Source organism: Heloderma suspectum, chromosome 3 (assembly GCF_057233095.1).
Source record: "Heloderma suspectum isolate Gila_16-S chromosome 3, 16-S_ref, whole genome shotgun sequence".
NCBI lineage: Eukaryota > Metazoa > Chordata > Lepidosauria > Squamata > Helodermatidae > Heloderma > Heloderma suspectum.
The window spans coordinates 238,734,481-238,762,087 of NC_139460.1; the positions used below are offsets into that span (position 1 = coordinate 238,734,481).

General features: G+C 45.0%; 7 non-coding genes across 7 annotated transcripts; 6 read left to right on the plus strand and 1 right to left on the minus strand.

Annotated features, from left to right (window-relative positions):
- The first annotated feature begins 8,394 nt into the window (after positions 1-8,394).
- TRNAT-AGU (transfer RNA threonine (anticodon AGU)) lies at positions 8,395-8,468 on the plus strand. The gene has a single exon. It is a non-coding gene; the product is annotated as a tRNA-Thr (tRNA).
- A 3,087-nt stretch (positions 8,469-11,555) lies between these two features.
- Positions 11,556-11,629, plus strand: TRNAT-AGU (transfer RNA threonine (anticodon AGU)). Its single transcript has one exon. It is a non-coding gene; the product is annotated as a tRNA-Thr (tRNA).
- A 783-nt stretch (positions 11,630-12,412) lies between these two features.
- On the plus strand, positions 12,413-12,486 carry TRNAT-CGU (transfer RNA threonine (anticodon CGU)). The gene has a single exon. It is a non-coding gene; the product is annotated as a tRNA-Thr (tRNA).
- A 3,570-nt stretch (positions 12,487-16,056) lies between these two features.
- TRNAT-UGU (transfer RNA threonine (anticodon UGU)) lies at positions 16,057-16,130 on the plus strand. The gene has a single exon. It is a non-coding gene; the product is annotated as a tRNA-Thr (tRNA).
- Positions 16,131-16,476: 346 nt separating this feature from the next.
- Positions 16,477-16,550, plus strand: TRNAT-AGU (transfer RNA threonine (anticodon AGU)). The gene has a single exon. It is a non-coding gene; the product is annotated as a tRNA-Thr (tRNA).
- Positions 16,551-17,481: 931 nt separating this feature from the next.
- TRNAT-AGU (transfer RNA threonine (anticodon AGU)) lies at positions 17,482-17,555 on the plus strand. The gene has a single exon. It is a non-coding gene; the product is annotated as a tRNA-Thr (tRNA).
- A 114-nt stretch (positions 17,556-17,669) lies between these two features.
- Positions 17,670-17,741, minus strand: TRNAP-GGG (transfer RNA proline (anticodon GGG)). Its single transcript has one exon. It is a non-coding gene; the product is annotated as a tRNA-Pro (tRNA).
- Positions 17,742-27,607: the final 9,866 nt, after the last annotated feature.

The window sequence follows — 27,607 nt, forward strand, 5'->3', positions numbered from 1 at the left end:
GGCATTTTGAATTGCTGGTGACTTTCCTCATTAAAGGATACCTGAACTGGGCAGCCACACACACACAGTAATGTTAAAAAGAACGTGATGTGAAACCCTTTGCTGACAAAGCAAAGCAATGAAACAAAATTATTTCATCCATACTAATGACAGGACCATTCCCAAAGCATTTCAGATGAGGGAATGCTGCCTATGCTTGAGATGAATGAGATGTGAAAGCAGTTAATGACTAATTTTAATGAATTAAATACAGATTGCAAATGAAGCCATTTAAAGAAGTATCCTGTCTTATATTCAGAATGGGAGGCTTTGGCCCTTTACTTATTTAGTATAAGTAGGGATGGATCTCTCTGTTTCAGGGCATCTCTACACCAGCCTAAAATCCTGCATTTAAAATGGGGCTTTCTGCTTCCATTTTAAATGCAGGATCACGACGACACCCTTTTTCACCCACTTCCTTTCTCCCCTCCTCTTCTCCCCTCCTTCTCCCCATATCTGAGTCTTCCATTATCTTTCATTGATCTAGCTCCTTTCCCTCCCGCTTTTCCTCTTTTCCTCAAGTGGAACACAATGGGGTAATTTGATAGCTCATTAGCTGCGATCTATTTAAAAATGGAACAAAGGGCATTTAGTGCAGGAGACGCCTAGAATGATCACGGCGTCATGTAAAGAGCCCGCAAACTTCCGTGAGGGAGCAATCTCAATCGCAGGATAAAAACTCCATGTGAAGAAAGCTTTAGTGTTACCAAAAGTGGCCTGTTTCTGCATGAGCTTGTGGCTTTGGGAAAAAAAATCAGTACAAAAATGGATATGCATTTTTCGTAATGTCTGCATTAACATTTGCATTTTGGGCACATGTTAAAATGTACACTTTTTTCACTGAATGCACCCATTGACCCAAGCATGTTTGTGTCCATTTTGGAAATGTATGCTTTTGTCTTTGTGCATTTTTCAAAGTTGTGCATGTTGTTGAATGCATAGTTTTGTTCTCTAGAATGTATTACAAGCTTGGAAATGTACAGATTTCCAACTGCAAATTGTGTTTAGCTCCAGGAGGTGTGTATTGGGTAAATCTGTTAAAAAACAGCAACACTTGATTGAGCAAATTCTCACATAACCTTAATTACAAGGCATATACACCCTGGGATAGATCGATAAGCCATTAGGTTTGAGCAAACTAAATCCCTTATGGTCTCCAGTATGATATAGTCACGAAAGGATTGAGCTAAAGGGAAACCAAATAGTCTTAACGGTTGCTTTCTTCTCACCTAATAGTTGGAAATGGACAATGTGCTCAGCAGGCTTAGAGCAATAAAAGGACAAGTTGAAGATTTATCTAGATAGAAATGCTTGATAGCGGCAGGTAAGATTTAAGCACATTCATTTTTGAACGGATAACACTATGCAGAACAATCTCACCACATATGCTGAAGATATGGCTTCTGCTGTTTTGCAGCTCTGCTAGGGACTGCTAGTACTTTGGGAAAGCGATTTCAAACTCATACATAATTCATCCACAATAATTCTCCAGTAAGATATAATTTTAACTGGGGCGAGGGGAAGGTAACAACAACCAATGCTTGTTCAGCATCCCTATCATCCCCATCTCAAAGAGGAAGGGTTTATAACCACAGTAGATGCCATTCAGTATTCCATCAGCTTCTCTCAACCATTGAGACCCACAATGAGAAATCCAGAAGGGTGTGACCAAATTATTAACTGAGAGTCAAGCCAAGTGCAAATATCTTCTTCGAAGGATCTTCACCTTTATTTAGTACACTACATTCTATTGGATGCTGCTGTATGGGTTCAAGCAGCTACCATTAGGGTAGCCACTTATGCATCACCAGAAAAGAGGAAATTCATCAACAAAAATGAGAACAAAAGAGGACACAGATTTGCAAAAAAATAGCATGTGCTAATTTTTATGTATAGATCCAAATATAGAACTCATTACAAAAATGTATATAGAAATACAGTACATCTCACCATAGTGTGGAAGGCTTTGGCCAAGTGACCTATGAGCTTTTCTATACCAGCGATTTATTGCACACTTATGGTTGGCCACTCACAGAGGTTTGTGGGTCCATTACACAATGTTGTTGACATCCAGGGCCCCTCCTTCCCCTTTCTGGCTTATCCCGCTCTAAAAAACACCAGACTAAATCAGGATTTTTTTTTTTAATGTGCAGAATTGGTACTGTGCAATGCTGACACAGCACTATATTTCAGCCATTAGATGGCACAGTCTAAAGGAAAACATAGGAAAAGTGCTGAAATGAAAGGTTTTAATTCAAACCACGTGGTTGCCCGTGTCCGCCCATGTAATGGAGCCCACTGTAATCCCACAAAGATTCCAGAAGCAGTCCATTAATGTAGAGAGGCCCTGTATGCCTGCCTGCTCAGTCAGCTGTCCAGGTGCTGTTAATGGGCAACTTCAAGGCCCAGCTCTTCCTTCTGATGGTTCTTTACCTTTATACTGGACTGGGACTGGACACCCTTCAAATAGCGGACACCAAATAGAGGACTGTCCATAGTAAAAAGACATGTGGCTGTCCTACCATAGAAAGCTGTAAAGCCTTCAAATGGAGGACTGTCTCATCATGTATTAGCTGACTGGCAATTTCAATGGTGCTTGGATGTTATTAGTTATCTTGGAATACTTATTCCCAGAGTTATATCTCAAATGATTAAGCTTAATCTGAATAAAATAATTAATGAGATTTCTTTAGATTTATATAGATGGGTATCTATAACACTGAGTTTGTGGGGTAAGGTAAGGTAAATACACTTAAGATGAATAAGATACTTTGGATTGTTTATGTTATACGTAGGATTCCTTTATCTATATCTAACACTTTTTCTCAGAAAATCAATGCTTTGTTTTATAATTGGAGAGGGAGGTTGCTCTCCACCATCATTATCACTGAAAAGGATGCAACTTCCAATTAAAGAAGGGTTGATCTGTTAAGCTTATTTGGCTAATTTCTGGTGGTGCAATTCAGGTAATGCTTCTTTTAAACATATGTTTTGGCAATATCCAGTAGTTGTTTGTTTGGGGGAAGAGGTTATTATATGGATAAACTTAGTACTGGAACAGTCTTCAATATTTGTTGATGCTCTTTTAAATTATTTACCTGCTGCATGGAAATTAATGAAGAATCAGTGTAAATGAATTATTTGCTCCTTTTTGACAGCTAAAAGACTACTATTACAAAACTGGAAGAATAAATGCTCACTGCCTATAATGTAATGGATTGAGGGCCTTATAACACTTCCAACATTTGAATGGGTGGCATATAGATGCCATCTTCAAATGGATACCTATTTGGATATTAGGTTTGCTTTTGTTGAAGCGTATTTATAATTACTAGAAAGTTGTGTGTGTGTGTATATATATATATACACACACACACACACACACACACATTTCATATGTATTAAGTATTATGGATATATACAAATCCATGTATGTATATTTTAAAAAACTGGAAAAAGCAAAAAGAAAAAAATCTTTAAACTGGATTTGGACTGGCCAGTCCTTTAAATAGTGAATGCCTTCAAATAGAGGACTGTCCTCTGTAAAAATAGGACACATGGCCACCCTACTATAGAAAGCTCAACTGTGATCCTTGCCAAATCCATGGCAAGGATTTGTCTGCTGTTGGTTTCCTTCCCTCTTTTTGGCCAAAGGACATAATGTTTCATCAACATGGATGTAATATGGTATTCAGTCCAGCAGTTTCCATGTTGAGTTTAATAGTTAAAATAGATGCTGTAACAAAGATATATATCACAGGTTGGAAACTTGTGGCCCTCCGGATGTTTTGGCCTACAACTACAACCATCTCTCATGATTGTCTATGCTGGCCACGGCTGATGGGAGTTGCAGGCCAAAACATCTGGATGGCCTTAATGTGCCCACCTGTGATATATATCAAAAATAATACTTTTTTTTTTTCCTGGCATAGACTCCAAGCATCATACCAAAAAATGTGTGAGTGACTGGAAGAAATCAAGGTAGATATCTGGTAAGTCAATACTACCCGTGTTTCTTTTCTGTCTGAAGCTAGGCCATTTACACTGAGTTGGGATGTTGATAAATAAGCATTACCATCTCTGTTCAGTATACTAGGACCAGTATACCAGGTCTGCTCCATTGTTCCCTGACTAGCACAATCTTCAAGTATTTGAAAGGTTGTCACAGAGAGGAAGGCCAGGAACTCTTCTCCATCATTGCAGAGTGCAGGACACGGAATAATGGGCTCAAGTTACAGGAAGCCAGGTTCCGGCTGAACATCAGGAAAAACCTCCTGACTGTTACAGCAATACGGCAATGGAACCAGTGACTTAGGGAGGTGGTGGGCTCTCCCACACTGGAGGCATCCAAGATGAGGCTGGACAGCCATCTGTTGGGGATGCTCTGACGTGGATTCCTGCATTGAGCAGGGGGTTGGACTTGATGGCCTTGTAGGCCCCTTCCAACCCTACTATTCTATGATTCTATGTTCACATTTGCATCATTCTGGGCAGCAGCACTCTGACTGCCACATCTCTGAGATGCACGCAATCTCTTTGCAGGTCTTCACCATTCTGGTAAATCCAGGCAATACCACCTCTGGCTCTGGAGCCCTTTGAGGTATCAAGAAGGCTTAGAAAAAGGCTTCTACCTCTGTGAAGGGAGAACACCATCGGAAGGTTTAGTCTGTATTCAAACAGTATCCTCATCTGAGTAATTCTGAAGGGGTGTGCTGGGGAGGCACACTAGTGTGCTAAGATATATAGCGTGCTTCCAGATGAGGCTTTTATTGTGCTGTCACCCTGCCTCATTCATGGAATTTTACGGTGGGTCCAGATGTCATCATCTTCCATTTGTAGCCTTCCCGTGTTTTCCCATCACTTATTCTGTCTTTTTTCTTACCAGAAAAAAATCCATTCAGGAAGAAAAGATAGAATAGCTGCCCAGTGCTTTTTGATTGGTAGTGTTAGGAGCTGTCTGCCTGGAAGCACTCCCCACTTCCCTGAGTGATATGTTTCAGGAGCAGCATTTTCCTGGGCTTGGTTTCCTTTGGAAGGAGAGATCGCTGGAGAATTATGGGGTTTGGGGGATAATATTTGGGTTCATTTATGAATAGTCAAGTTGACAATAGGCAAAGTCACACGATTTAAACACTCTTCCAAGCAGTAAACCCACGCTTGTTTTCCATCCTGGTTTTTGTGTGTGCAACAATAGACGCTGACTGCACATTGTTCTTCTCTGTACATAAAGGCACACAGTTTTCTCAACTTTTTGTATGTATTTAGAAATCAAGATTCATTCCTTTCTGAGGAATGGTTGTGGATTCCTTACAAAGGACTGCAAGCCAGAGAGGCAAGATAATATGAACTCTGATGCATAGCCATGGTTGTCGAAAGCCTAGTTCTTGTGATGTGCTGTTCATATTTTGGGAAGCATGCTAGAAAATGAGCGTGGACCACTGAACCTTAAACCTACTAGCTGTTAGCTTATCCATGGCACCTGCTTTTGCTATGTTATCTTAGGAGGGACTGGTTTTGTTTTTTACTTTGTCATTAGGCAACTGGTGTACATAGGCTCATTGCCTCTGGTACTGGAGGCAGTACACAGCCATTGATAGCCTTCTCCTCCATGAATTTGTCCAACCCCCTTTTAAAGCCATCCAAATTGGTGGCCATTGCTACATCCTGTGGTAGTGAATTCCATATTTTTAACTATGCACTGTGTGAAGAACTACTTCCTTTTATCTGTCCTGAATGTCCCACCAATCAGCTTCATAGGATGACCCTGGGTTCTAGTATTTTGAGAGAGGGAGAAAAATGTCTCCCTATCCACATTCTCCACACCATGCATAATTTTGTAGAGCTCTATCATGTCTCCCCTTACCTTCCTTTTTTCAAGCTAAACAATCCTAGATGTTGTAATCTTCTCTCATAGGACAGATGCTCCAGCCCCTTGATCATTTTAGTTGTCCTTTTCTGGGCTTTTTCCAGCTCTGCAATATTCTTTTTTAGGTGTGGTGACCAGAACTGTACATAGTATTCCAAGTGTCGTCACACCATAGATTTGTATAAGGGCAGTATGATGTTGGCAGTTTTATTCTCAATGCCTTTTCTAATTATGCCTAATATGGAATTTGCCTTTTTTTACAGCGGCTGCACACTGGGGTGACATCTTCATTGAGCAGTCCACCACAACCCCAAGATCTCTTTCCTGGTTGGTCACCACTAGCTCAGATCCCATCAGGTTATACTTGAAGTTTTACTTTTACTTTGTGAATGCTATCATGTTGTTCCCCCCGCCCCCAATCTTCTCTTCAAACAACATGAGAGATAACCCCATAACTTCATCATCTTTCATTTCTTTGAAAAAATAAGCCAAGTAGAGTATTAGTCTCTCAGTGCAAGAGTCAAAAGCATGTGGTTTCTATGGAGCAGAGATATTACATTACCCTCTTTCTGATTCTGCCCAGCACTGCCCCCCATAGAGAGTACTGTTAAAAAGCCCAAGGGATACCTGAATGGCAAGAAATTATATGCCCCACTGCTACAAAAAAATACTACATGATATATTTCACCTATATAACTCCACTAGAGTTAAAAGCTTCAATGCTCCACTGATCTTTTCTTTGAACATTGAAACTGTAAGCAGTAAAAAGTCATGCATAATGGAACAGCTGCTATCATAGCACTGCCCGTGGAAATGTAAGCTTTATTTTATCAACCTGAAGCCCCTACAGGTATTCTAGTTAGCTGATTCTATATTCTCACTTGGTGTCAGACTCTGCTTCTGTACAGGTAACCAGACCAAGGGCTCCTTCACACAGGGCTTTTATCCTGCTACGGAGATTGCTTACTCACAGAGGTTTGCGGGTCCTGTACATGACGCAGCCCTCCTCCAGGGAACCCCTTGCTCTTTGTGAGCTCTATTGCGTTGTTTTCCATGATGACGAAAGTCTGGCATTTTCCCTCCTAGGCATCAGCCTAGTTTAGAAGATGCAGGACAGGCTCTGTGGTACACACAGCTCTGTCCTCCAAGAGAGGGGAATAGTGGGGAGGGGGGTCAGGAGGAACAGCTGGGGGCTGCCACTGCTGCCTCCCAGCATCTGCCACCTGAGGCAGTTGCCTCGTTCTGCTTGTTCAAAGAAGAATCCCTTTAAGCCCAGAGTTCAACAAGCACTATAGAGAGCCAGTTGAAAACTATCATTCCCTCAGACCAAAGAAAAATACCATTCCCTCAGACCAATACCATTCTCTCAGAAAAATACCATTCCCTCAGACCAGCTCTGAGGCTTTCTCAGTGGTGGCCCCACACCTTTTCAACTCCCTCCCCAAGGAAATACGTATGGCCTCATCACTGCTGTTTTGTTTTGTTTTAAACCTCTGAAGACCTATTTATTCCATTCTGTACTTGCTGCTTAAAAATCCTTTGCTGCTGCTGCTGCTGCTGCTGTGTTTGTGAGTGTGTGTGTAACTGTAATTTGTGTGTTTCATATTTTTGTAATAATAAGTCACCTGGTCAGGGTAGCACACCCTGAAAGCCATTTTCATTTTTTTTTTAAATAAGTAAGTAAATAAATACTGTGCTGTGTTCCCAGGAAATGCTGCACATTCCACAAGGCTAGACGCCAAGGATTCCTTACTTTGGTGCAGTTACATGCAACTTAAATTGTATTAGTGGCTTCCATGTTCAGTAGCGCCAGAGAGAATATGGTGTTCATATACTAATCATGGTATAAATGTTTTGATAATGTTCTAAAGTGTTCATGCTGTGGAATGAGGCTTAATTTCAGCCATATAATATATGGATTTGGACCCTGAACTACAACAGATTAAAACAGAGGATTACCTATAACGAGGCAAAAATGTCCCCCCCAAGTTCAAATAATCGTTTGAATGTTCTGAAGAGAAACATCGATCTTAAAATGTTTGTTGGCAATTTTCAGTTCATATTCAGCGCTTTCCTGCACCAATTATCTTTTATTCCTGGTTCTTCGTGATTCACCGACAAGTCATCTTCACACTCCTTGACAACTGTAGTTCTCCACTGCAGAAGGCTTCCTGATCAAATTAGCAGAACCACACTGGAGCAGACACTCACACTTTTATGGGGACAGCATTCAACCAAATGTGGGTGGTACATTTTGTCCCCCAACAAAAGGACTTTGCACCATATGTCAGATGGAGAAGTATTAACTTGAGATGAACTAGTAGAAATTTGATACATAGGGTTGTATAATGAACAAGGTTGCATGGCACTGAGACCCAAGTAAGCAGGAGGCACTGTGGTTGACACGTAAACCTCCTAGGCAGGAGGGACGGTACGTTAATAAAGCGCTGCTGTCATCTGGCAGCCAGTGGACCAGGCTTGCAGTGTGGGGCACCATAACTAAGCTGGCTAAAGCACCTGTCTAGTAAACAGGAGATCCTGGGTTCGACTCCCAGTGGTGCCTTGGGAATGAACCTTTTTGGTCCCAGCACAGCAGGCTTTGCTGAGTACCTTTTGCCATTTCCTGAAGCAAGAAAGGATCCCATAAAAGCTCTAAGTAGGTGCTGTGACTCGGATTCAATGGAATCACAATGCAGAGTACTAACCACTACTCAATCACCACCATGGCCTGAGAAAGCTGGGTGCACCTGCACTGGCCTGGGGCGGGGTGGGCAAGGGCGTCTGGCTGCATAGCCACAGTTCAGCTGGCCAAAGGGTTTCTCTGGGTGTTTTTGCGAAGGAAAATCAGAGCTGCCCTTGTCTGGACAAAAATAAACATGTAACGGTACCAATCTGCCCCTCATGCCATAAACAAGGTCTGTCCAGGATCTGACCCAGCACCTCACACTTCCTAAGCAAGAATCATACCCCTACACTAACATGCCAGACAGGAAGCCACTCTGTCCTGAAGTCATGCTGCCCGTATTCAAGGGGATTTGCCATCCAGCCCCCCAGCAGAAGGGAGAAAAAATAATGTGCCGCTTCACTCTTGCCTATTGGGAGCTAGTGGGCTAGCTTTGCAGTGTGGGGTGCCATGGTTCAACTCACAAGGGTGCCTTGGGAACTAACCCTTGGCCTCAGCAGTATGGGTGTGGCTCAGTGGCACTGGCTAAGTGCTTTCTGCTATTCCCTGAAGATGGAAAAGGGATCTATTAAAGTTCTGAGTACATGCCATGACTTGGGACTCCTTCACACCGGGCTTTTATCCTGCTATGGAGATTGCTTACTCACAGAGGTTTGTGGGTCCTGTACATGACGCAGCCTCCTCCAGGGAATCTCCCACTCTTTGTGAGCTCTATTGTGTTGTTTTCCATGACGAGGAAAGTCTGGCATTTCCCCTCATTCCACCATGGAGTCAACAAAAATGAGGGTGTACAGTTTAAAGTCACTTTTATTGCAAATAAAACAACTATGCCACCTAGTGGCTTTGTAATGAAACATATAGATCTCATTGAGAAGTTTAGGTTTTTTTTAAAGCCACATGGAAAGGACCCGATTTAATCCTATAAAGATTCCGGAAGCAGAAGCCTCAGTACATTACAGGATTTTTAGACTTGTGCGATGAAGCCCTTGGAGCCTTTCTACATGAGGCTTTCATTTTGAGCTCACGATAGTTTGTGGGTCCTTTACATGACGTTGACATTCTCCAGGGCCTCTCCAGTGCTTTGTGACCATTACTGAAGTTTTTTTTCTTAAGTGCGGTATTTTTTTCAGAATGGTCTCTATAACACTGTAGAAATCTCATGTAATTGCACAATTCCACTATACCACAGCTCCACCTAGTGCTTGTATAATGGAACATATAGAAAGGCAGAGAAAGAACCCCCCCCCGGGGGGGGGGACATGTAAAGGAGCTGAGCTTAATCCTGCAAAGTATCCAGAAACACAAGCCTCGGTAAAGGTGCGGGTTAAAAACTTCATGTAGAAAGGCCCTTGGTTTCAAACCAAGGTTGCTGCAGCCATAGCACAGAGTATTAACCACTGTATGATCATGGCTGACCTGATTTTGTCCCTTGCAAGTGGCTGTTTCTTCCAAAGGCACAGTGGGTCTCTTCTGGCAGGATGAACCAAAATATCAGACTGTTGAGACTTGGCCAGAGTCTGTGTGGAGCAGGGAGGCAGATAGGCCATGAGTTTGATTTGAACCAAGGTTGCTGAGGCCACAAAGAAGTATACTAGCCAATATATAATAATGAACAGGGCCTTTGGTGGTGGCTATACCTTTGCTGTACAGCAAGAGCAACTGTGTCTGCCATCACAGTTCAGCTAGCCAAAGTGTTTTCTCAGACGTCTTTGTTTAGGAAAATCAGAGCTGCTTACCATGCCCATGAAAATAAAAATGTAAAGGTACAGCCAGTCTCTATACTGAGGATAGGGCATGCCTAGGATTTGAACTCAGAACCCCTCACACCCTAAGCAAGATTCATTCCCCTAGACCAACAAGCCAGGCAGGCAGGAACTGAGTCTGCTTTTAAATCAGTCATGCCACACATGCTAAAAAGGGCTTTGGTGCTGAGCCGCCCTAGCAGAAAGGGATATCTCATTTTAAAAAAAATTATTTACAATGATTTTTATGCTGCCTTTAAGGGTAAAACCCTCTCAAGGTGATGTACAGGTTAAAAAAAATCATACAAAGGCATACAAATAGACAATAAATATATTCTATAAAACACTATAAAAACAGACGACAAGTTGCAGCATACATGCTGCTAACACCCCACTTCATTCCGGTCTTCTGCCGGTGAATGGGTCAAGGTTGCAGCATAGGATGCCATAGCTAAGTTGGCCAGAGTACCACCCTAGGAAAAAGGATGACTCCACATGGTGCCTTGGGAGCAAACCCTTCTGGCCCACGCAGTTTGGCTGTGGTTCCACAGGGCTCACATAAGGTCTTCTGCTGCTCCCTGAGGCAGGAAAATGAATCCACAGAAGTCCCACGTTCGTGCTGTGACTCGGATTCGAACCGAGGCTGCTGCGGCCACAACGCAGAGTACTACCCACTATACGATCATGGCTTGGTAGTGCTGCCTCTCTGCAAGTGGCTCTTTCTTCTGAGGCCTGGCCAAGGCTCTTCTAGCAAGATGGGCCAAAATTTCAGCCCCTTGGATCCTGGGCAGAGCCTATGTGGAGGCGGAAGAGCACCTGATAGCTTAGTTGGCCAAAGTGCCCACCTTGTAAACAGGATTCCCTGGGTTCGAATCCCAGTGGTGCCTCTGTTCAGAGGTAGGAGTGGTGTGCTCCCCTTTTCCAGCCACGTGTAGCAAAAAAAATTCCCAGTTGTCTTTGCAGTGAAAATGAACATTCCTTCCCCAAATTGAAGTCAAAAGGTAGAGCAAGCCTTCCTACCATGGACAGGACCTGCCTTGTCTGGGATTTGAACCCAGCTCCGCTTGTACCCCAAGCTAGAAGTGTACCTCTGTACCAACAAGCCAGATAGGAGGCTGTTCTGGGCTTAAGGTAGTTGTTGCCAAGCCTCTCTGGCAGTACACGCTGCTGATGTGCCACTTTGCTCCTGTCACCTGGCAGTGATTCAGCCAGGCTTATAGCACGAGGCACCATGGCTAAGCTGGCTAAAGCACCTGTCTAGTAAACAGGAGATCCTGGGTTCGAGTCCCAGTGGTGCCTTGGGAACCAAGCCTCTTGGCCCCAGCACAGTGGGGCTTGCTGAGTGCCTTTTGCCACTCCCTAAGGCAGAAAAAGAAACACATAACAGTTCTGGGTCTGAGTCGTGACTCAAAGTCGGACTGAGGTTGCTGCAGCCACAAAGCAGAGCACTAACAACTACACCACCCTTCCCCAGCCTGATGCCCTCCAAACATGTTGGACTACAATGGCCATCATCCCTGGGCAGCAGGCCTGGTCCATGCTGGCTAGGGATGATGGGAGTTGTAGACCAACATTCCTGGAGTGGGCCGGATTGGCGAAGACTGCACTCACTGCATGGTCACAGTCTGGGCCTCTGGAAATTAGATGCCTCTCTGCCAGCCTGGGGGGGCGGGGGGAAAGAATGGCTAGGCCAGTCATCACGACTCAGCTGGCCAAAGGGCTTCCCTGGATGTCTTTGTGAAGGAATAGTAAAGCTGCCACCCCCACCCCCTGCACAAAAACAGAATCATAGAATCACAGAATAGTAGGGTTGGAAGGGGCCTACAAGGCCATCAAGTCCAACCCCCTGCTCAATGCAGGAATCCAAGTCAGGAATCCAAATAAAAATCTAACAGTACAGCTGCAGTGGATAAGCCTTGCCTGGGACTGGAACCCAGGCCCTCTTGGAACATAAGTGAGAGCCATACCTCTAGACCAGCAAGCCACTGTGAGGCTCCTCTGTGCTTAAGGCCATTGTGCCAACCAAAGGCCTTGCTCCTTAGCCTGTCCTCTGGCATGGAGTGGGCCAGACATGCAACATGGGGCACCATGGCTAAGCTGGCTAAAGCGTCTGTCTCGTAAACAGGAGTTCCTTGGTTCGAATCCCAGTGGTGCCTTGGGAACTAACCCTTTTTATTCTGGCAGTATGGCTGGAATAAAAAGTGTGGCTCGCTGAGCCTTTTCACACTCCCCGAGGCTGGGAAAAAAAATCCATAAAAGTTTGGAGTTTATGCCATGACTCGGATTCGAACCGAGGTTGCCGCAGCCACAACGCAGAGTACTAACCACTATACAATCATGGCTGAGCTGGTGCTCACCCCCTGCAAGTGTGTGTTTCTTCTGAGGCCAAGACACATCTCTACTGGCAAGATAAGCCAAAACATCAGCCACTTGGGACTAGGCCAGAGCCTGGGTGAAGCAGGGAAGCAGAGGAGCAGCTGACTGGGGCACTGTAGCTTAGCCGGCCAAAAGATCGGCCTTATAAGCAGGAGACCCTTTCAGTCATGCCTCTGTCTTTCTCTTTAGATGTGGGAGCAGAGTGTTCCCCTCTTCCTGCCAAATGTGTCTGCTGTACCCTCACTATGTCTTCAGAAGGACCACTTTGGTTTGGACCTGTGTGCGGCATAAAGAAAACTCCCACCCACTCGCCATGAGTCGGATTCAAACCTAGGTTGCTGCAGCCAGAACACAGCATACTATAGAATAGATGATCAAAGGCAGAGCTTGGGGACGGCTGGTGCACCGCGGTGGGTGGGAGTGGGGGCGGGGGCAAGAGCAGCTAGTGACATAATCACAACTTGGCTGGCCAAAGGGCCTCCCCAGGTGTCTGTGTGAAGGAAAATTAAAACTACCTCCTGCCCAGACAGAAGGTAGAGCCAACCTTCCTGCCAAGTGTAGACAGAGCTTGTCTGGAATTTGAACCCAGCACCTCTCATAACCTAAGCAAGAATCATGCCCATAGACCAGGAGTGTAGAACCTCAGGCTTAGGGGCCAAATTTGGCCCTCCAGGGGCCCCAGAAACACTACCCCTTCCCCTTCCCCCACCCCTTTCCCCAACCACCAATGGTTTGGTGGTTTCCCAGCTTTTTGTGCAGTCCCACCTCCCATTCTACAAGGTTGAAATGCCTTTCCTCTGGCTTAGTTACTGGCAATAACATATGCTGGTATTTTGGGGGTTTGCCCCTATCCCTTTTGCCTTTGGCCTCACCCACCGCTGGAATGTAGCCCCTGAGAGCTTATCTGAAATGGAATTTGGCCCTCAGGCTCAGAGAGGCTGTGCACCCCTGCCACAGACCAACAAGCCAGACAGGAGGCTTTTCTGCCACCCACACTGAAAGAGCTTTACTGCTGAGCCTCCTTGGCAGAAGGGAATGCGCTTTGCTAACATGCCACTTCGGCCCAGTCTTCTGCTTGCAAGTGAGTCAAGTTTGCAGTCTGGGGTACCATGGCAAAGCTGCCTAAAGCACCCATCTAATAAATTATTCTAGTAAACAGGAGATGCTGGAGTCAGTGCCCAGTGGTGCCTTGGGAGCTAGCCCTTTTGGTCTTGACGGTATGAGTGTGGGTCAGTGAGCTCGCAGACGTCCTTTTGCCCTTTCCTGAAGTAGAAAAAAGAATCCACGGAAGTCTGGAGATTGTGCCATGACTCGGATTCGAACCGAGGTCGCTGCGGCCACAACGCAGAGTACTAACCACGATCATGGCTGACCTGGCGCTGCCCCGTGAAAGTGGCTATTTCTTCGGTAAGCAGGACACATCTCTTCCAGCAGGATGAGCCAAAATGTCAGCCCTGTTGGGACTTGGCCAGAGCCTGTGCATAGCAGAGGTTGTGGAGGAGCAGCCAGCCTTGGCACTATAGCTTAGCTGGCCCAAGCACATGCCTAGTTTGAATTCCTGTGGTGCCTCCATCTACTCGTTTTGAGGTGAAGCAGAGTGCTCACCCTTTCCTGCCAAGAAAGACTCAAGGTTTTCTCTGCGTGTCTTTGAAATGCAAAATGAGAGCACCCCCCCAATAAACCAAAATTTAAAAAATGCAAACAGCCTTCCTGCCACGCACAGGATTTGAACCCAGGAACTCTCACACTCTAAGCAAGAATCATACCACTAGACTAACAGGCCAGACAGGAGATTCTTCCATGCTTACCATAGTTGTTCCACTCATGCTGAAGGGGATTTGCCACCAAGCCTCCCTGGCAAAATGTGACACACTCCACTTTGTTTTCTGGCAGCAAGCAGGCCAGACCTACGGCATGGGGCAGCATGGCTAAGCTGGCTCAATCACCTCTCTAGTAAACAGGAAATCCTGGGCTTGACTCCCAGTGGTGTTTTGGGAGTTGGGCCCCGACAGTATGGGTGCAGCTCAGTGGGGCTTGCCGAGTGCTGTGTGCCACTCCCTGAGGCAGGAAAAGAATGCCATAGAAGTTCCAAGTTCGTGCTCTGAGTAATCACTGTACATCAGCTGCTGAGCTGGAATCCACAAAAGTCTGGAGATTGTGCCGTGACTCAGATTTGAACCGAGGTTGCTGCGGCCACATCGCAGAGTACTAACCACTATACAATCACGGCTGACCTGGTGCTGCCCCCTGAAAGTGGCTGTTCTTCTGAGACCAGGGCACGTCTATTCCGGCTGGTAGAGCAGCTAGGACAGGGGTAGGCAACATGTGGCCCAAAGGAGGCATGCATCCCCCCTGGCCTTTTTTGCAGCCCACCATTGTGCCACAGCAAAATAGCCCCGCCCCCCGCCCCAGCTGCACAATTTTGGCAGCAAACTACGGCTTTTTGCTTTTAAAAAGGGCTTTCCCACCACCACTGCACCACCAAACTGGGTGTCAAATTCAGCAGTGCATCGATGGACCACAGTGGGGTCTGGGAGTGGGGACGGCAATGTGACCCTCCAACCACTGGAAGTTGCCCACCCTGGGCTAGAACATCCAAGGGCAGGGCAGACTTTGGGCTCCTTCACACGGAACTTTTATCCTGCAATTGAGATTGCTCCTTCACGGAAGTTTGCAGGCTCTTTACATGATGCCATGATCATTCAAGGTGTCTCCTGCACTAAATGCCCTTTGTTCCATTTTTAAATGGATTGCAGCTAATGAGCTGTCAAATTACCCCGTTGTGTTCCGCTTCAGTTTCGTCCGTGAAAAGGAAAAGTGGCAAGAAGAGGAGCGATAAGATCAATGGAAGATAATGGAAGACTCAGATGGGGGGAAGGAGGGGGAAAGGGGAGGGGGGAAAGGAAGCGGGTGAAAGAGGGAGTCGTTGTGATCCTGCATTTAAAATGGAAGCAGAAAGCCCCCTTTTTAAATGCAGGATATAAGGCTGGTGTAGAGATGCCCTTTTCCAGCAAGGTGGGCTGGAATGACGGGCTGGCCTGTTTGGAGTTGGAAAGGGCGTGGGGGGAGTGAGCAGCCAGGGACATTACACTGCCTGAGGTGGGGCAGTAAATGATGCCCTCCCCGCCTACACCATCATGGTGTATAGTACCCAAGGCTGTCTAAGTTATTTTGGCACCTGAGGCAGAAAATCCCATAAGGGCCTCTCTCCCTCTCTGGCAGTAAAAATACAATAATAATAAATTACATAACTAAAAGAATTGCTGCCTGTCTATAACACCCAAAATCAACTGCCTGAGGCGGCCGCCTCGTTCTGCCTAAAGGTAGGGCCAGCTGAGGGATCTGACTTTGGCACCATAGCTTAGCCGGACAAAGCACCTGCCCTGTAAGCTGGAGACCCTGGGTTCGACTCCCAGTGGTGCCTCTGTCTACCTGTTTAGAGGTGGAAGTGGAATACTTCCCTTTTCCTGCCAAGCATGGCCAAAGGTTTTCCAATCAAAAATAAGAGGACCCCCCCCTAAATGAAAAGGTCTAGCAAGCCTTCTTCCAGTGTACAGGCTTGTCCGGAGTTTGACCCGAAGTCTTCTCCTACCTTAAGTGAGAATCGTACCCCTAGATCAACAAGCCAGAGACGAGGCTCTTGTCTTTTTAAACCCACTGTGCCACACACACTCGAAGGCCTCTGTTGCTGTGCTTTCCTAGCAGACAGCAGCACAAATTGCTACTTTACCGGGTCATCTGGCAAGGAATGGCCCAGTCCTGAAGCATGGGGCACCATGGCTAAGCTGGTTAAAGCACCTGTCTAGTAAACAGGAGATCCTGGGTTTGACTCCCTGTGGTGCCGTGGGATCTAACCCTTTTGGCCCCCGTAGCACAGGTGCTAGAGTGGCCATGTGTCCTATTTTACAGAGGACGCTCCTCTGTTTGAAAGTACCCCCCATCTGAACGGCTGTCCCAGCCAAGTCTGGTTTAAAAGGTAAAGAACCATCACAAGGGAGAACAAGTAAAGGCCTTGAAGTTTCCCATCAACAGTTAGCACCCGGGCAGCAGACTGAACAGCAGGTACACAGTACAATTATCCCCACTGTATTGAGATGTATTATATTTCTATTCATATTATTTCTACATTTGTATCTACACATACAAATTCACATATGTACATTTCATGCAAACACAGTCTTCTTTCTTTCATCCTCTGTTTTGGTGATGGAGAAATGGCCACCCCAATGGTTGCAATCGGACACAGCTTGCAGAGGGCCTTTTGCCATTCTCTGACACAGGAGGAGAAATCCATAAATGTTGTGAATATGTGCCCTGGCTCGGATTTGAACTGAGGTTGCTGCAGCCACAATGCAGAGTACTAACCACTATGCGATCATGGCCAGGGCCTGGGGAGGGTGTGCACACCTTTGCTGGCCTGGGGGTCAAGACCCGTAGGGTCCATGGTTACAGCTCAGCTGCTCAAAGGGTTTCCCAGGGTGTCTTTGTGAAGGAATACTAGAGCTGCTGCCTCTGTCCACCAAAATAAAAATCCAAAGGTACAACCAGCCTTCCTGCCCTGGTCAGGATTTGAACCTGGGACTTTGCACACCCTAAGCAAGCCTCCTCTCTGGCTTGACCAAGAAGCTAGGCAGGGGGTTTCTCAGTACTTAATGCCATGATGCCACCTGCAAGGACCTTACTGCTAAGCCTCCAAGACAGAACAGAGCATGCCTTGCTAACATGCTGCTTTGCTCCTGTCATCTGGGAGCAAGTGGGCCAGGTTTGTAGCACGAGGTGCCATGGCTAAGCTGGCTAAAGCACCTGTCTAGTAAACAGGAGATCCTGGGTTCGACTCCCAGTGGTGCCTTGGGAGCTAACATTTTTGGCCCTGGCAGTATGGCTGAAGTTCAGTAGGGCTTGCTGAGTGCCTTTCACCACTCTTTGACACAGGGGAAAAAACCCCCTAAAAGTTCCAAATTCATGCCATGACTCGGATTCGAACCGAGGTTGCTGCAGCCCCAATGCAGAGTACTAACCACTGTACCATCACGGCAGGGGTGCCGCTGCTCCCTTGTGTGTGGCTGAGTCTTCCCAGGCCGGGCGGGTTGATTCCAGAAAGATGGGCCAAAACATCAGCCCATTGGGACTTGGCCCACGTCTGGGAGGGGCAGAGAGCTGGAAGATACCGCAGCTTAGCTGGCCAGGGCACCTGCTTCATAAGCAGGAGACCCTGGGTTCAACTCCTAGTGGTGCTTCTGTTTTTCTGCTTAGAGGTGGAAGCAGGGGTGCTCCCCTTTGCTTGCTGAGTATGGCCAAAGGAGTTCTCCTGGTGGTTTTGTGAAGGAAAATCAGAGCCACCACTTCCGTAGTAATCAAAATCTATTCATTCGTTGATTATCTATTTATTGTATTTCTATATTGCCTTTCGGAAACTAACCAAGGCAGTTTACAAAAACCTCAGAAAATGAAAACTACAATCAAATAAAAACATGGGGCAGTATCTAATACTGCCGCTCATTCTGTTGCGCCAGTGGGACTCACCAATCATGCAACAGAAAGCTAGTGATTCAAAAAGCAACCCCAGAAACAAGCGGAAACACTTGTTTCCGGATCGGGATAGGTCAGCAGAGTTTCTTTCTACAAGCTGTGCTGACCTGCCCCATTCTGGAAATGAGCATTTTTGCTAGTTTGGGGTTGTGTTTAGAACTTCTAGCTTCCCGTTGCAATAGCGTTGGGTTCCGCTGGCGCATGGGCTGACTTGGATACTGCCCAGTGTAAAACATTTAAAACAGCCATAGTAAAATCATAGTGGAAAAACAACCATAGTAAAACATTAACAACAAGAGTGAGAACAATTTAAAAAGCCAAGTTAAAAAAGACGTACAGGGTACAGCCAGTCTTGTTGTCCAGCTGGGATATGAACCTGGGATTTTTCTCACCTGAAACAGGAATCAAGTCCCCAAACTAGGCCAAATAGGTGGCTCCTCTCTGCTGAAAGCAATTGTGTCACTCACTCTCAGAGGGCCTTTTGCCACTCCCTGTGGTGGGAAAAGAAATCCACAAAAGCTCCAAGTATGGATTCAAACCAAGGTTGCTGTGGCCACAATGGAAATTACTAACCACTATAACACCTTCGCTCAGCTAAGTGTCTGCTGCCCAGATGTGTCTGTGAAGAAAAATCAGTCAAAGTGGAAAAAATATTTAAAATTCTTATGTTACAGCTAGTATTCTACTCTGGGAGAGGATTTTTGAGGGGATTTAATCCAAGACCATCTCGTAGCAGAGACTGCTGCATCCACAACTTTACTGGTACTAACACTATATGATCTGCTCTGTGCTTTCATAGCCCCCTGGTGGCATCCAAATATGTCTCTGTGTGCGTGTGTGTGAGTGTATAGTTCCTCTTTTTAGATATTGTACTGTACATGCCCCCTTCATGGATCACTGCCTTGTTGTGGCGAAGGGGCTTGCGCAACTCAGTGAAGCCATAAGCTATGCCGTGCAGGGCCACCCAAGACGGACAGGTCATGGCAGAGAGTTCTGACAAAATGTGGTTCACTGGAGAAGGAAATGGCAACCCACTCCAGTATTCCTGCCAAGAAAACCCCATGGAACGTATCACAAGGCTAAAAGATATGATGCCGGAAGATGAGCCCCTCAGGTCGGTAGGTGTCCAATATACTACTGGGGAAGAGCAGAGGGTATTTCCAAGTAGCACCAGAAAGAGTGAAGCGGCTGGGCCAAAGCCGAACGGACACTCAGCTGTGCATGTGTCTGGTGGTGAAAAGAAAATCCGATGCTGTAAAGAACAATATTGTTTAGGAATCTGGAATGTAAAATCAATGAATCAAGGTAAGCTGGAGGTGGTCAAACATGAGATGGCAAGATTGAACATCGACATCTTGGGAATCAGCAAACTAAAATGGACAAGCATGGGCGAATTTAATTCAGGTGACCATTATATCTACTACTGTGGGCAAGAATCCCTTAGAAGAAATGGAGTAGCACTCATAGTCAATAAAAGGGTGGGAAAAGCAGTACTGGGATACAATCTTAAAAACGATAGAATGATCTCAGTACGAATCCAAGGCAAACCATTCAACATCACAGTAATTCAAGACTATGCCCCAACCACTGATGCCGAAGAAGCTGAGGTTGATCGGTTCTATGAAGACCTACAACACCTTCTAGAACTAACACCAAAAAAAGATGTCCTTTTCATCATAGGGGATTGGAATGCTAAAGTAGGAAGTCAAGAAATCACCGGGATAACAGGCAAGCATGGCCTTGGTGTACAAAATGAAGCAGGACAAAGGCTAATAGAGTTTTGCCAAGAGAACACGCTGATCGTAGCAAACACTCTTTTCCAACAGCACAAGAGGCGACTCTACACATGGACATCACCAGATGGTCAATATTGAAACCAGATTGATTATGTACTTTGCAGGCAAAGATGGAGAAGCTCTATACAGTCAGTAAAAAAAAGACCTGGAGCTGACTGTGGCTCAGATCATGAGCTTCTTATTGCAAAATTTCAGCTTAAATTGAAGAACGTGGGAAAAACCACTAAACCATTCAGGTATGACCGAAATCATATCCCTTATGAAATATACAGTGGAGGTGAGGAATAGATTTAAGGGATTAGACCTGGTAGACACAGTGCCTGAGGAACTATGGACGGAGGTCCGTAACATTGTTCAGGAGGCAGCAACGAAATCCATCCCAAAGAAAAAGAAATGCAAGAAAGCCAAGTGGCTGTCTGATGAGGCTTTACAAGTAGCTGAGGAAAGAAGGGAAGCGAATAGCAAGGGAGAAAGGGGAAGATATATCCAACTGAATGCAGAGTTCCAGAGAATAGCAAGGAGAGACAAGAAGGCCTTCCTAAATGAACAATGCAAAGAATTTGAGGAAAACAACAGATTGGGAAAGACTAGAGATCTTTTCAAGAAAATCGGAGATCTCAAGGGAATGTTTTGTGCAAAGACAGGCATGATAAAGGACAAAGAAGGCAGGGACCTAACAGAAGCAGATGAGATTAAGAAGAGGTGGGAAGAATACACAGAAGAACTATACAGGAAAGATCTGAATGTCCCTGATAGCCATGATAGTGCGGTCACTGAACTTGAGCCGGACATCCTCGAGAGTGAAGTCAAGTGGGCCTTAGGAAGCATTACTAACAACAAAGCTAGCGGAGATGACAGTATTCCAGCTGAGCTATTTAAGATCCTAAAAGATGATGCTGTTAAAGTGCTGCACTCAATATGCCAACAAATTTGGAACACCCAACAGTGGCCACAAGACTGGAAAAGGTCAGTTTACATTCCAATTCCAAAGAAGGGCAATGCCAAAGAGTGTTCAAACTACCGTACAATTGCACTCATTTCACATGCAAGCAAGGTGATGCTCAAAATCCTACAAGCTAGGCTTCAGCAGTATGTGAACCGAGAACTACCGGAAGTACAAGCTGGGTTTTGAAGAGGCAGAGGAACTAGAGATCAAATCGCCAACTTTCACTGGATCATGGAGAAAGCAAGAGAATTCCAGAAAAACGTCTATTTCTGCTTCATTGACTACGCTAAAGCCTTTGATTGTGTGGATCACAACAAACTGTGGCAAATTCTTAAAGAGATGGGAGTACCAGACCACCTTACCTGTCTCCTGAGAAACCTGTACGAGGGTCAAGAAGCAACAGTAAGAACCGGACATGGAACAACCGATTGGTTCAAAATTGGGAAAGGAGTACGACAAGGCTGTATATTGTCGCCCTGCTTATTTAACTTATATGCAGACTACATCATGAGAAACGCCGGGTTGGATGAATCACAGGTCGGAATTAAGATTGCCAGGAGAATTATCAACAACCTCAGATACGCAGACGATACCACCCTAATGGCAGAAAGCAAAGAGGATCTAAAGAGCCTCTTGTTGAGGGTGAAAGTGGAGAGTGCAAAAGCTGGTTTGAAACTCAACATTAAAAAAACGAAGATCATGGCATCTGGCCCCATCACTTCCTGGCATATAGAAGGGGAAGAAATGGAAGCCGTGACAGATTTTATTTTCTTGGGCTCCAAGATCACCACAGATGGTGACTTTAGCCATGAAATTAAAAGACGCTTGCTCCTTGGGAGGAAAGCTATGGTGAACCTAGACAGCATAGTAAGAAGCAGAGACATCACCTTGCCAACAAAGGTTCGTATAATCAAAGCTATGCTTTTCCCAGTAGTAATGTATGGCTGTGAGAGCTGGGCTATAAGGAAGGATGAGCGCCAAAGAATTGATGCTTTTGAATTGTGGTGCTGGAGAAGATGCTTACGAGTCCCCTGGACTGCAAGGAGGTCAAATCAGTCCATCCTAAAGGAAATCAACCCTGAGTGCTCCTTGGAAGGACAGATACTGAAGCTGAAGCTCCAATATTTTGGCCACCTAATGCGAAGAGAAAAGTCCCTGGAAAAGACCCTGATGCTGGGAAAGACTGAAGGCAAAAGGAGAAGGGGACGGCAGAGGATGAGATGGCTAGATAGCATCACTGATGCAATGAATATGAACTTGAGCACACTGCGGGAGAGAGCAGAGGACAGGAAGGCCCGGCGTGCTATGGTCCATGGGGTCACGAAGAGTCGGACACGACTTAACGACTGAACAACCACACTGTACATGCAGAAGTTGGGATCATGGCCAGCAGGGCACACAATTTTGCTGGCCCGATTGGTAGGTGAAGTCTGGCTCCTCCTCCAGGTGTTTCGCTTTGCATGGAAACGACTTTGTGAAGTGTCCTTCAGATGGAATCAAATGCGTAGATCTCAGTTCCGTCATGCTTTTTCTTAGTTCTACATTACTAGCCCTGCACTTTTGGGGGTGGGGAGGGTTCTAAAAGTTTGCTTTTGGTTACCTGTACTGTAGTGTGTTCTCCATACTCCTCAAATTTCCTAAAAATAAAGTTGCAGGAAATTTTTTTTCCTATGTATATCAGGGAGAGATTAATGTAGCAAATAGGAAGAGGCAGTGCAAATGTCTTCGAAGGCAGCCATTCTCTGTTTGTGGCTTTCTCATCAATACTTTTCAATCTTTTTGGCCAAAATGGATAGGTCTTCAGATACGCTCAGGTCACCACAACCCCACCTGAAAGGTGCAACCTTTGGGCTGGCTGCCTTTAAAATGATTTCTATATTGGGCTTTCAAAGCATAATTGTTGCAAAGGAGAACCTCTCTCAAATGGATGTGACTTGACAATCCTCCTTGGCACTAGAATGAAAGGGATGGTTAATGGCTGTGCAAAGTTGATGCATGAATGAGATCACACAGCAATTAAGGCTTTCAAATACAATTTCGTGTTTTCAAGTACAATTTATTTGCTAGTTGCCTGAACTGTTATACTAGATGTCATCATGTTTTAAAGCTTTATCTCCACAAGTGAAAGTTGTTTTGGGGACTCTGTTTTTTAAAAAAATATTATTATTTTAACAATCAAAGTAGCACTTCTAAAGTCATAGGGTGCTTCCAGACAAGGCTTTTATAGAGCCATCACCTTGCCTCATTCACAGAATTTTACTGGGTGTCCTGATATCCAGCTTTTCTATGAGGCTTTTAACCCACCACTTCATTGAGGCTTCTGCTTCTGGATTCTTTGTGGGATTAAGATATGCTCCTTTACACATGCTTTTGCTGGCATTTTTCTTTCTATATGTTCCATTACACAACCACTAGGTGGTGTTGTGGTATAGTGAAATTGTGCAAATACACCAGGGTTTCATGCTGCCATTCACAGAAATACCAGACTTTCCTTGTTAGAAAAACAAAACAAAACGCTATAATGGTTGCAAAGCACGGGAGAGGCCCTGGAGGATGTCGACGTCATGTAAAGCGTTCGCAAACTACCATGAGTGAGCAATCACAAGTGTACAACAAAAGCCTCATGTAGAAAGGCTCATCATCATCTACCATGCATAATTCCCCCCCCCCCCCCCAGCCCAGATCTGGTGTTTCCCTACTACTCTGTCCATTTCTTTTCTTAGAGCAGAAAATCAGTTAAGGAAAAAAATGGAATCACTGCACAATACCTTCTGACTGGTAGCGTTCGGAGCCATCCATCTGGAAACACCCACAGTCACAAGGAAGTAATGACTGCAGTGTGAATGTGTATTATCCAACAGTTTTGATTTGCTAGGTTTAAATGGCCCAAGCAAATAGTAAGAGAACGTCAGGCATCTTTTATTTTTATTTTTTAATGTGTTCTTCAAAGACTCTGTTGCTTGAGTAACTCGTCGTCTGGTTCAGTGCAGTGCTGGGAGGCAGATACAGCACACCTTTGTTTGCAGAGTCAGAAGCACACCCACCCACACAAACGTGCTGTTCTCATCCAGTAACAAGAGGGTTAGTCTGGCTATGGGGGAAGGGCTCTGTTTTTCTCTTCTTCCCCAGAAACTATTAGCCCTATTCTTGCTCCTTTGTAGGAGGGGTCTGTTGCTCTTCTTTATTCTTCTAAGCATATTAAGCATATGCTTAAAATGCTTAGTCAAAAGTAAATCCCATTGAGTTCAATGGGACATCAGGTGGCCACTTGCAAATTGCCAAAAGGGAACATGGGAACATAAGAAGAGCCCTGCTGGATCAGACCAAGCCTCCGTCTAGTACAGCATTCTGTTCACACAGTGGCCCATCAGCTGTCGACCAGGAAACCACAAGCAGGACACGAGTGCAACAGCACCTTCCCGCCCATGTTCCCCTGCAACTGGTGTACATAGGCTCACTGCTTCTGATATTGGAGGTAGGGTACAGGCATCAGGACTAATAGCCATTGATAGCCCTCTGCTCCAAGAATTTGTCTAATCCCCTTTTAAAGCATCACCAAAAAAAGAGGACAATAGAGGGAAAATATTTGCACAAAAATTGCATTTGCTAATTTATATGTTTAGATGGAAATTTAGAACTAATTATTGTTATTTAAATAGAAATACAGTACATCTCACCATAGTGTGGAAGACTGTGAAAAGGTGAACTGTGCGCTTTGCTCCAGGTGTTGTTGATGGGCAACTTCAAGGCCCAGCTCTTCCTTCTGATGGTTCTTTTATCTTTGAACCAGACTTGGACTGTACAGCCCTCAAACACAGGACTGTCCTCTGTAAAAGAGGACACACTGCCACACTAAAATTTGGACATACTCCCAACTTTTAAGAGCCCCAGGCTCAGAGGAACTCCCATAAAGTCTCTACTTTAAACATTTTAATTGAGAACGATATTGGAAGCAGGAAGAATCATAGAATAGTAGGGTTGGAAGGGGCCTACAAGACCATCGAGTCCAACCCCCTGCTCAATAAAGGAATCTAAGTCAAAGCATCCCTGACAGATGGCTGTCCAGCCTCGTCTTGAATGCCTCCAGTTTGGGAGAGCCCACCACCTCCCTAGGTCATTGGTCCCATTGTCGTATTGCTCTAAAAGTCAGGAAGTTTTTCCTGATGTTCAGCCGGAATCTGGCTTCCTGTAACTTGAGCCCATTATCCCATGTCCTGCACTCTGCGATGATCCAGAAGAGATCCTGGCCTTCCTCTCTGTGACAATCTTTCAAGTACTTGAAGAGCACTGTCATATCTCCCCTCATTCTTCTCTTCTCAAGGCTAAACATGCCCAGTTCTTTCAGTCTCTCCTCACAGGGCTTTGTTTCCAGTCAACTGATCATCATTGTTGCCCTTCAACTTCTTTGGACTAAGGAGAAGAATAGATGTGACATTCAGATTAAGTACAGAGTGACTGACCTGCAGCCTGACCAGCCTCAGTGTCTCCCAGTGGAGTATTGTACTGGTCAGGGATCTGTGTGTCTTGATCAGGGCAAAAGGCAGTTCTGGGTTTTCAGAAATGGGGGTCAGTTATTGCTCCCGCCCGAATGATAGGTGTTAACTGATAGCTGCATCACTCCTATCTGTGACTCATTCAGTCTGCAATCACCGCTTTATCACCATTTTGGAACTCAGCCTATGCTGTAGACCTCACAGCCACAAGATCTGTTCTAATGTTTGAACTTTTCTGTTACTTTCCCCATCCCCCTGCCTTTTATACCACCTAGCCTGATGAAGAGTTCTGAGGAACATAAAAGTTTGCACAAGCTTTTGTGGCATTTTGGTTGGGTTGAGTAAAGGTATTGTCTGACTGGATTTTGGATTCCCCACCCCCACTGGATTTTGGAAGTTTTACTCATGGAACAGCGTGGCTATCTTTGTTTTTAAATATTAGAAAGTAATCCGAAAAACACATCGCACAAAGGCAATGAGGAAGACTTACGTCCTTTGTCGGATATAATGTGCCCCAAACCCTTGTGAAAAAGGGTTTCACTGCTCCAAAATCTGTTTTAGATATGGAGTGGTATACAAATATTATAAATAAAAGAAATAAAGTAAAAATAAATTAAAAAGTATGAAAGCTCCAATTCTAAATTCCTGCGAAAAGCTGTATTAATACATGAGGAAAATCTTCAAAAACAGTTGCAAGGCAAGATAAATAATAATAATAATACTATCCAAGGGGAAAATTAATTCAAATAGTTTAAACGCAACAGAGGCAGCAGATTAGCTCTGCAGCTAGCAACATAAGTGGCTGCCAGAGAGCCAGATGCAAGGGCAGTCGAAAACATTTTTTACCACTTGGCTTTGGGCTCCGATAATTGTCACTGGCAATGGAAAAAATTCACAGTGTGGTTAAGTATCACCACAGGATATAGAAACCAATTACTTACAAACAGAGGTCGTTTTAAAAATAAGTGCTGTTGCTCCTTTATTAGGCATAGTCGAGCCAAAGGAGAAAAGCCGATATAGGTTTTGTTGTGCAGAAAAATGGTTTCCCCCTGTAATAAGTAGTCATTGTGAATTTTCATATGTGGTCATTTGTGGGCATAATCAACAGCCTAATTCCTAATTTTGACATCTGGGTTGCTAACGTGTTGTATGAGGGCCTGGCTTACTAGCATTTATGAACACTGCTCACAGCACTTGCTTGACAGAGCCATGCGTTCAGGATAAGAGCAAAGCAAAGATGGCACTAATAAAAAGTATGGTTTTATGCATGTGTGTGTGTATTCTGCTACTTTTTAGCATTTTCATTGTGTTTGAATTGGAATGATTCTGGCTGTAGAGTAGAAAAGTGTAGATATAAAATTTCTAGTCATAGACATAGAGCAGGGGCTGACACAGAGGAAAGGCATTGAACATCAGGCCTGGGGCCAAATCCAGACTACGTGAGGTCCCAATTTAGCCCTCTGAATTTCCTCAGATGGCCATGCCCCTACCTGGCCCTACCACTTTCCCACAGCTTCTGATTGTTTGGGGGCTGCTTGGTGGTTTACAGCTTTGCGTGATTCCCCGCCCCACACCCCCATTCTAAAAGGCTGAAACGCCTCTCCTAAAGCTTAGTTACTGGCAGGAAGAGGTCTAAGCTACAATATGTTGGTGTGTTTGGCCTCAGCTCTTTGGCCTTTGTCCCAGCCCATTACTGGAATGCGGCCCCTGAGATCTTCTGTGAAACTGAATTTGGCCCTCAGGCTGAGTTTCGACACTCCAGACATAAAGCATAAGTTTAGAGTGGGCCATTTATGCTGTTTTTGTGCAAAACTCAGCTCAACAAGCATCTTGCAGCCCTTGTTCAGTATGACTTTAAGAATGCATAGATTGTACAAATTCTTAGCATCAGAATTACGATGAGGAATTTCCCTAACCTGAACTTTGTCCATTTCACCTTTCAGCTGAAACAAAATACTGCTCAATATGCCAGTTACTTCCTATTTATAACTTTTCAGCAGAGAGTAAAACCGCACTCTTCATGTGGTTTTTCTACAAGAAGTCAAAACAAAAGCTTGTTGTTTCTGTAATATAGCACACTGAAAGACTCAGCAGCCCAGACCCAGGCTAAGTTAGTTGAATTTCATTCCCATTGAAA